Source organism: Balaenoptera ricei, chromosome 15 (genome assembly GCF_028023285.1).
Source record: "Balaenoptera ricei isolate mBalRic1 chromosome 15, mBalRic1.hap2, whole genome shotgun sequence".
Taxonomy (NCBI): domain Eukaryota; kingdom Metazoa; phylum Chordata; class Mammalia; order Artiodactyla; family Balaenopteridae; genus Balaenoptera; species Balaenoptera ricei.
In genome coordinates this window covers 53,284,484-53,292,465 of record NC_082653.1, presented here as the reverse complement: position 1 = coordinate 53,292,465, position 7,982 = coordinate 53,284,484, and positions in this window count along the sequence as shown.

The window sequence follows — 7,982 nt, the reverse complement described above, 5'->3', positions numbered from 1 at the left end:
CCTATTCAAATCCTTTGCCCTTTTCAATATTAAATTCTCTACTACTGAGTTTCTTTCATGTAGTGTTAAATAATGCTGCTTGAGATGAAGTTTCTGAGCACTTGGGGGTTGATGGTTGTGAAAAGTTGAGACATAGACCAAAAAAAACAAAAAACAAACAAACCCTTTTAGCAAGTTGAATTGCTTATATACTAAAGTGCCTAAATTTTCGTAGGTGTTTTCTTTGTGTCTGAATGTATCTAGACTTCTTGTCTCCGCCTTTAATGCTCTAATCATGTCATTCATAAGAATTTTAAAATTTAAAATAAAAATATCAAAGATACTCTTCAAATGTGAATGCTAAAGTCCACTCTCAAAAAAGTAGAGCGCCTAAGTCAATTCAATCACATCTATTTTTTAAATTAATATTAAGGTATGTAAGACAGTAGAGTTGTGTTTTTCCTATTCTATTTTGGGGAAGCTGCAGTTGGTCTTGAAGATAAGGCAGAGTGAGAAACTGACCATGGAAAGCCAATCTGCCAAACAAATGAATGATACAAATATTATACAAATTGTTTAAACCATGTAAAGAAACCTAGAAAATGCCCACTTTATCCCCAACCTAGCATTCTTTAGAAGCAAAAACACAAAACCAAAAATACTTGTGAACATAAAATCCCAGCACCTAAAACAATGACTGGCATGCAGAAAGTGCGCAATAAACATTTGCCCAATGTTGAATGAATACATGAACATTCACAGTGCATATTGCTCCAAAAGTTCTAGGGAGCAAACATCCACAGGCAGAAATAGAACCAGTTTTTGGCAGCAGGTTAATGTGTCAATTTGGGAACTGCAGGTGATAAACACTAGTTTATGGCACCAGGAATACTGGTTACAAGTAACACTTGGTTTGTTAAGTCGATTTTTATAAATGTTAAACTACAGCAAGTATTAATTGGTCATAAAATGATCTTTCAAAGCATTTTGCACCACACTTCTTGACTATTAGAGCACTGGGTGTTGAAGTACAGAGTAACTACTTTAGAATAACTCCAGAAAGAGAATCAAGGGAAGGAGTGGACAGCAACCAAGGAAAAGGAGAGAAAATTCCTCATGAAGAGGAAGTATGGTGCCAAATGGGGAAGGAAATAGAAAAGGAGTATTAAATTTCCACATCATTTTTCATCTTAGTGGTTACCAAAATGCTATAGTTAAATGCTAATAAAAAGAAATACCAGGACTTCCCTGGTGTCACAGTCGTTAAGAACCCGCTTGCCAATGCTGGGTACACGGGTTTGAGCCCTGCTCTGGGAAGATCCCACATGCCGTGGAGTAACTAAGCCCCTGCACCACAACTACTGAGCCTGCGCTCTAGAGCCTGCGAGCCACAACTACTGAGCCTGTGTGCCACAACTACTGAAGCCCACGCGCCTAGAACCCGTGCCTGGCAGCAAGAGAAGCCACTGCAATGAGAAGCCCGCCCACTGCAACAAAGAGTAGTCCCCGCTCGCTGCAACTAGAGAAAGCCTGCATGCAGCAACGAAGACCCAACACAGCCAAAAATAAATAAATGAAATAATAATAAAAATAAATAAAATAATAAAAATAAATAAACAAAATAAAATAAAATTGTTTAAAAGAAAAAGAAAGAAATACCATCAAGTAGGAATGGTTAGAAGATGGCTCAGGATTAGGCATATGATTAGAGGGAATTATAACAAATTCTAATGTCTTTAGTATTCATTTACACATAATTTCAATTAAAAAAAAAAGAGAAAAACAAAGTAGGTAAATGAGGGCCACTTTGCGCTCCAGGGGAAATGTCCTATATGAACATGTTAGAGAGTAATTACTATTATTATTTTGTTCTTTAGTGGCTTCCAGGAAACCAACAATTAACTGTTGCCACTGAACTCTTAATGAGCGAATCACTCTGGGGCGTGTTAAAAGTTAGCAGTCCATCATGCAGTTTCAACTTACTAATAAATTGCTCTTGTGATCATTACAGGCATCTAGTATTCCTTCTGGAGCACCCTCATTATTATTTTTTTAACATCTTTATTGGAGTATAATTGCTTTACAATGGTGTGTTAGTTTCTGCTGTAAAACAAAGTGAATCAGCTATACATATACATATATCCCCATATCTCCTCCCTCTTGCGTCTCCCTCCCACCCTCCCTATCCCACCCCTCTAGGTGGACACAAAGCACCGAGCTGATCTCCCTGTGCTACACGGCTGCTTCCCACTAGCTATCTATTTTACATTTGGTAGTGTATATATGTCCATGTCACTCTCTCACTTCGTCCCAGCTTACCCTTCCCCCTCCCCGTGTCCTCAAGTCCATCCTCTATGTCTGTGTCTTTATTCCTGTCCTGCCCCGAGGTTCTTCAGAACCTTTTTTTTTTTTTTTTTTAGATTCCATATATATGTGTTAGCGTACGGTATTTGTTTTTCTCTTTCTGACTTACTTCACTCTGTATGACAGTCTCTAGGTCCATCCACCTCACTACAAATAACTCAATTTCATTTCTTGGAGCACCCTCATTATGAAGCATTCAGGTTGCCTGCTGTTCTCATAAATGAATACCCCCTGGCGGGGGGTGGGGAGATCAAGAGGGTCCTCTTACAAAGTCATCCTGAGATGTTGTTGGTCAAGTTCTGGTTGCCATTTGAGGGAGGGAAAGGCAGCTCCCACATTCTCAATTAAGCTTGCCTCTTGTGGGAGAGAAGGCTTCTGTTGAGTGGGAATTTTTTCTCAAAGACAGATTAGGGTATGATTGTCAAGATGTATTTCTCTTTTAAATGGAACTATTTATGCATGAAATGCCATAACGTCTGAGATTTGCTTTAAAATACTCCAAAAGAAACAAAATAAAAACAAAAACTGGAGAGGTTAAATGAAACAAAATAGGTAAAATGTTGATAATTGTTGACGCCTACATAGGGTTCATAACATTATTATTCTCTACTCACTCTTAGAAACCGGGGTCAGAAACCTCACAGGTCTCCAAATTGAATCAGGGTTGTTAGGAAGGAGGAAAGGAAAAACGGATGCTAAGAGGCAACCAACAAATGTCTACTACACGCCTCACCTGTAAAACTTCCAGTATAATAGAATAGAGGACATTGAATGATAGCTTCTAAAACTGTAACATAGATAGTTGTGAAGCTATAATCAGAGATCAGGGACCCGGACAGTCCGTAGAGATGAAAGGTTACCTTAATGAAAGAACACGCAGTGTCTGGGGTGGATGGGAACAGTGGTGAGGAATTCTATGAAGCAAACATTACCCTAATACCAAAAACCAAAATAAAGACATTACTAATATCTCTCATGAACACAGATTCCAAACTCCTCAACAAAATATTAACAAATCAAATTCAACAATGTATAATAAGAGTTATACAGTGGGATTTATTCCAGGAATGCAAGACTGGTTCAATATTCAAAAATTAATTAATGTCAGGACTTCCCTGGTGGCGCAGTGGATAGGAATCCGCCTGCCGGTGCAGGGGATGCGGGTTCGAGCCCTGGTCCGGGAAGATCCCACATGCCGCGGAGCAACTGAGCCTGTGCCCCACAACTACTGAGCCTGCACTCTGGAGCCCGCTAGCCACAACTACTAAAGCCCGCGCGCCTAGAGCCTGTGCTCTACAACAAGAGAAGCACGCGCACTGCAACAGAATAGCCCCTGCTTGCCGCAACTAGAGAAAGCCTGCACACAGCAACGAAGACCCAACGAAGCCAAAAGTAATTAATTAATTAAGAACTTATACAAAATTAATTAACGTAATCCATCACATCAACAGGCTAAAGAATAAAAATCAATACTGTCAAGATGGTAATTCTTCCCAACTTGATCTATAGATTCAATGGAATCCCAATAAAAATCCCAGCAAGGGCTTCCCTGGTGGCACAGTGGTTAAGAATCCGCCTGCCAATGCAGGGAACACGGGTTTGAGCTCTGGTCTGGGAGGATCCCACATGCCGCGGAGCAACTAAGCCTGTGTGCCACAACTACTGAGCCTGCACGCTAGAGCCCATGAGACACAACTACTGAGCCCACGTGCCACAACTACTGAAGCCTGCACGCCCTAGAGCCCGTGCTCCGCAACAAGAGAAGCCACCGCAATGAGAAGCCCGTGCACTGCAACGAACAGTAGCCCCTGCTCGTTGCAACTAGAGAAAGCCCGCACACAGCAATGAAGACCCAACGCAGCCAAAAATAAATAAATAAAATAAATTTATTTTTTAAAAAATCCCAGCGAGTTATTTTCTGGATATTGACAAATTGATTTTTATATATATATATTTTATTATTATTATTATTATTATTTTAATTTATTTATGGCTGTGTTGGGTCTTCGTTTCTGTGAGAGGGCTTTCTCTAGTTGTGGCAAGTGGGGGCCACTCTTCATCGCAGTGCGCGGGCCTCTCACTATCGCGGCCTCTCTTGTTGCGGAGCACAGGCTCCAGACGTGCATGCTCAGTAGTTGTGACTCACGGGCCCAGCTGCTCCGCGGCATGTGGGATCTTCCCAGACCAGGGCTCGAACCCGTGTCCCCTGCATTGGCAGGCAGATTCTCAACCACTGCGCCACCAGGGAAGCCCGACAAATTGATTTTTAAATATATATGGAGAGGCACAAGACCCAGAATATCCACCATGATATTGAAGGAGAAGAAAAAAGCTAGAGGACTGACATTACTCAACACTGACTTACTGTAAAGCTACAATAATCAAGACAGTGTGGTGTAGGTGAAAGGACAAATAGATCAATGGAACAGAATAGAGAGCCCAGAAATAGACCGACATAAATATGGACAACTGACTGTTGACAAAAGGGCAAAGGCAATAAAATGGAGGAAAGACAGTCTTTTTAACAAATGGTGCTAGAACAATTGGACATACACATGCAAAAAAAAAAAAAAAAAAAGAATCTAGATGCAGATTTTACACCCCTCACAAAAATAATTCAAAATGGATTCTAGATCTAAATGTAAACCAAAATAATAAAACTCCAGAAGATAAAACATAGGAGAAAACCTACATGACTTTGGGTTTGGTGATGACTTTATACAGTAGATACAACACTAAAGGCATGCTCCAGGAAAGAAATGATTAATAAGTTGGACTTCATTAAAATTAAAAACTTTTGCTCTGCAAAGACACTGTCAAAAGAATAAGACAAGCCACAGACCGGGAGAAAACATTTGCAAAATACTTATCTGATAAAGGAATTTTATATAACTTATGCAAAGAACTCTTAAAATTCAACAATAAGAAAATGATCAACTTGATTAAGAAAGGGGCAGAAGATATGAACAGACACTTCACCAAACAATGTACACAGATGGTAAAAAATCATATGAAGGGCTTCCCTGGTGGCGCAGTGGTTGAGAGTCTGCCTGCCAATGCAGGGGACACGGGTTCGAGCCCTGGTCTGGGAAGATCCCACATGCCGCGGAGCAACTAGGCCCGTGAGCCACAACTGCTGAGCCTGCGCGTCTGGAGCCTGTGCTCCGCAACAAGAGAGGCCGCAACAGTGAGAGGCCCGTGCACAGCGATGAAGAGTGGCCCCCGCTCGCCACAGCTGGAGAAAGCCCTCGCACAGAAACAAACACCCAACACAGCCAAAAATAAATAATAATGAATTAATTAATTTTTTAAAAAAGGGGATAATTAAAAAAAAAACCATATGAAAAGATGCTCCACATCATGTCATTAGGGAATTGTAAATTAAAGCAATGAGATACCACTATACAACTATCAGAATGGTGAAAATCCAAAAACACTGACAACTACATTATAAGAATATGGAAAAACAGAAACTCTCATTCATTGTTGATGGGAATGCAAAATGGCACAGCATTTCCTGTTATTCTTCAGCAAATCCCAGACCACTCTGTGCCTGCAAATGGTTAGAGGACAGACTGTTTCCAGGTCCCAGATGGTGTACAGGACAAGAAGTAATTTGGGAGGGCATAGCACCCAGGTTAACTCCAAGGGATTAGCCAAAGAGAAAACAGGGTTCTTTCTGAGAAAAAGAGACCATACTTAAGAAGGGATTCCTGTCACTTGTGGAGACAGGTGAGAGATCATGATTTAGTTGAGTGATGATACTTCCTGAGATATCCGTGCCCTGGTCTCTCCTTTTCCTCCTTCTAAGACAGTGAGGGCTGATATGAGTGGTCGGGATGGTGGTGGAATGGAGCCCTGGCAGTCTGTCTCAGACAGCCTGAGGAGAAGAATGGGTAATAAGGAATCAGTCAGGAGCCCTGACTCCTAAATCCTGCTCCACAACATGCATGGACAACAATTTACTTTCTTCCTAGAACTCTTGTGGTATCTAAACTGGGAACCAGGAAATCTCAATTCCCTCCCTGCATCTTCTGCAACACATCTTAAGGCAATCACTTCCTGAAATTTGTCTTATATACCTGATGTCTCAAGTGGGACTGATGGTCCCTGTTCTTCACCCCTCCTGGGGAGTAGATAAGCTTTGAAGTTGAAAGATCTTATACTGGGTTGTCAGCTTTGTAAAAGTGAAGTGCCATTTTCCAAACCCTTGTGTGTAAAACACTCGTTGCATAGCAGACGCTGGAAGCAATTGAGACTGTTGTTGCTAAACGTTTGGATCTTCTACTAGATACAGAAGATGCCAAACACAATTGCTTGCATTGACCTTCGAGAAACAAATTCTTTGGCTGGGGCCCTTGCAAGAGAGAAGTCTCCAAGTTCTCTCCTAGAAAGAGAATGCACGGGTACTAGTTCTACTCTGCCCGCAATATCTAACCATGGGACCTGAAGCTTCACCTTCCTAATGTTTAATGGTGATGCCTGTCCCACTACCCAAGAGGCTGTGTGGTGTAGAGGAAAGGGCATTTAATTGCGAGCCAGGTGGCGTGGGATCTAATTTTGTTCCACTAATTCAGATATTCTCTCAAGTTTCCATAATGGTGAAAGGATTAACTAGGTCAGTGTTTCCCAAACTGGTATTCCACAAAACTGTCTGAGAGATGGATGTTAGGTGTGAATGTCACACACCCACCACCACCACCACGATCAAATAAGGCTGGCAATCACTGCGTGCTTATACTCCTCTCCTTTGACCCGGAGTTTACACCGTACATTTAATTTTTAAAAATAAATTTATCTATCTATCTATTTATGGCTGCGTTGGGTCTTCGTTGTTGCACCCGGGCTTTCTTTAGTTGCGTCTAGCGGGGGTTACTCTTCCTTGCAGTGCGCGGGCTTCTCATTGCGGTGGCTTCCCCTGTTGTGGAGCATGGGCTCTAGGCACGCAGGCTCAGGAGTTGTAGCACGAGGGCTCTAGAGTGCAGGCTCAGTAGTTGTTGCACACAGGCTTAGTTGCTCAGTGGCATGTGGGATCTTCTTGGACCAGGGCTCAAACACGTGTCCCCTGCATTGGCAGGTGGATTCTTAACCACTGTGTCACTAGGGAAGCCCTACACTGTATATTTAAACATAAACACTGAGAAGTCCTCCTATAACAAAACATTGACTTTAACCCACTGTCCCCAGATTTACTTGGGTGCCTAATACTTTTTTCATGGAATAGCTCTGCATATCTCACATTGTTCTCTACCTACATTTGGTACCCACTGACAGAACAGATTTCCAAGGCCCCTTCCAGGTCCTTCTATACACCTCGGTGTTGAGCGAGTCCTTGGGAAGAGATGTGCTGAGTGCCTGCAAGACCCCTAGGTCTGTGTGGGCATTCAGGCCCTTGCTAACAGCAAGTGTTGGAGAGCAGACACGGTGGGGGTGGGTGCTGAGAAAACAGGCAATGCGAGTGGAGGTGCTTTCCTTGGGGTGCACTTGGAATCCAGTCTTCCTATTCCAGGGTGAAGTTCCCTGAGCTCCAAGCTAGAGCATTCATTCAGATGGAATGATAGCCTTAGACATTCCAAAGTCCCCAACATAGGAATCCTCTGTGCATTCCTTCAGAGGGCCTGCATTCTCTTCTCTTCCAT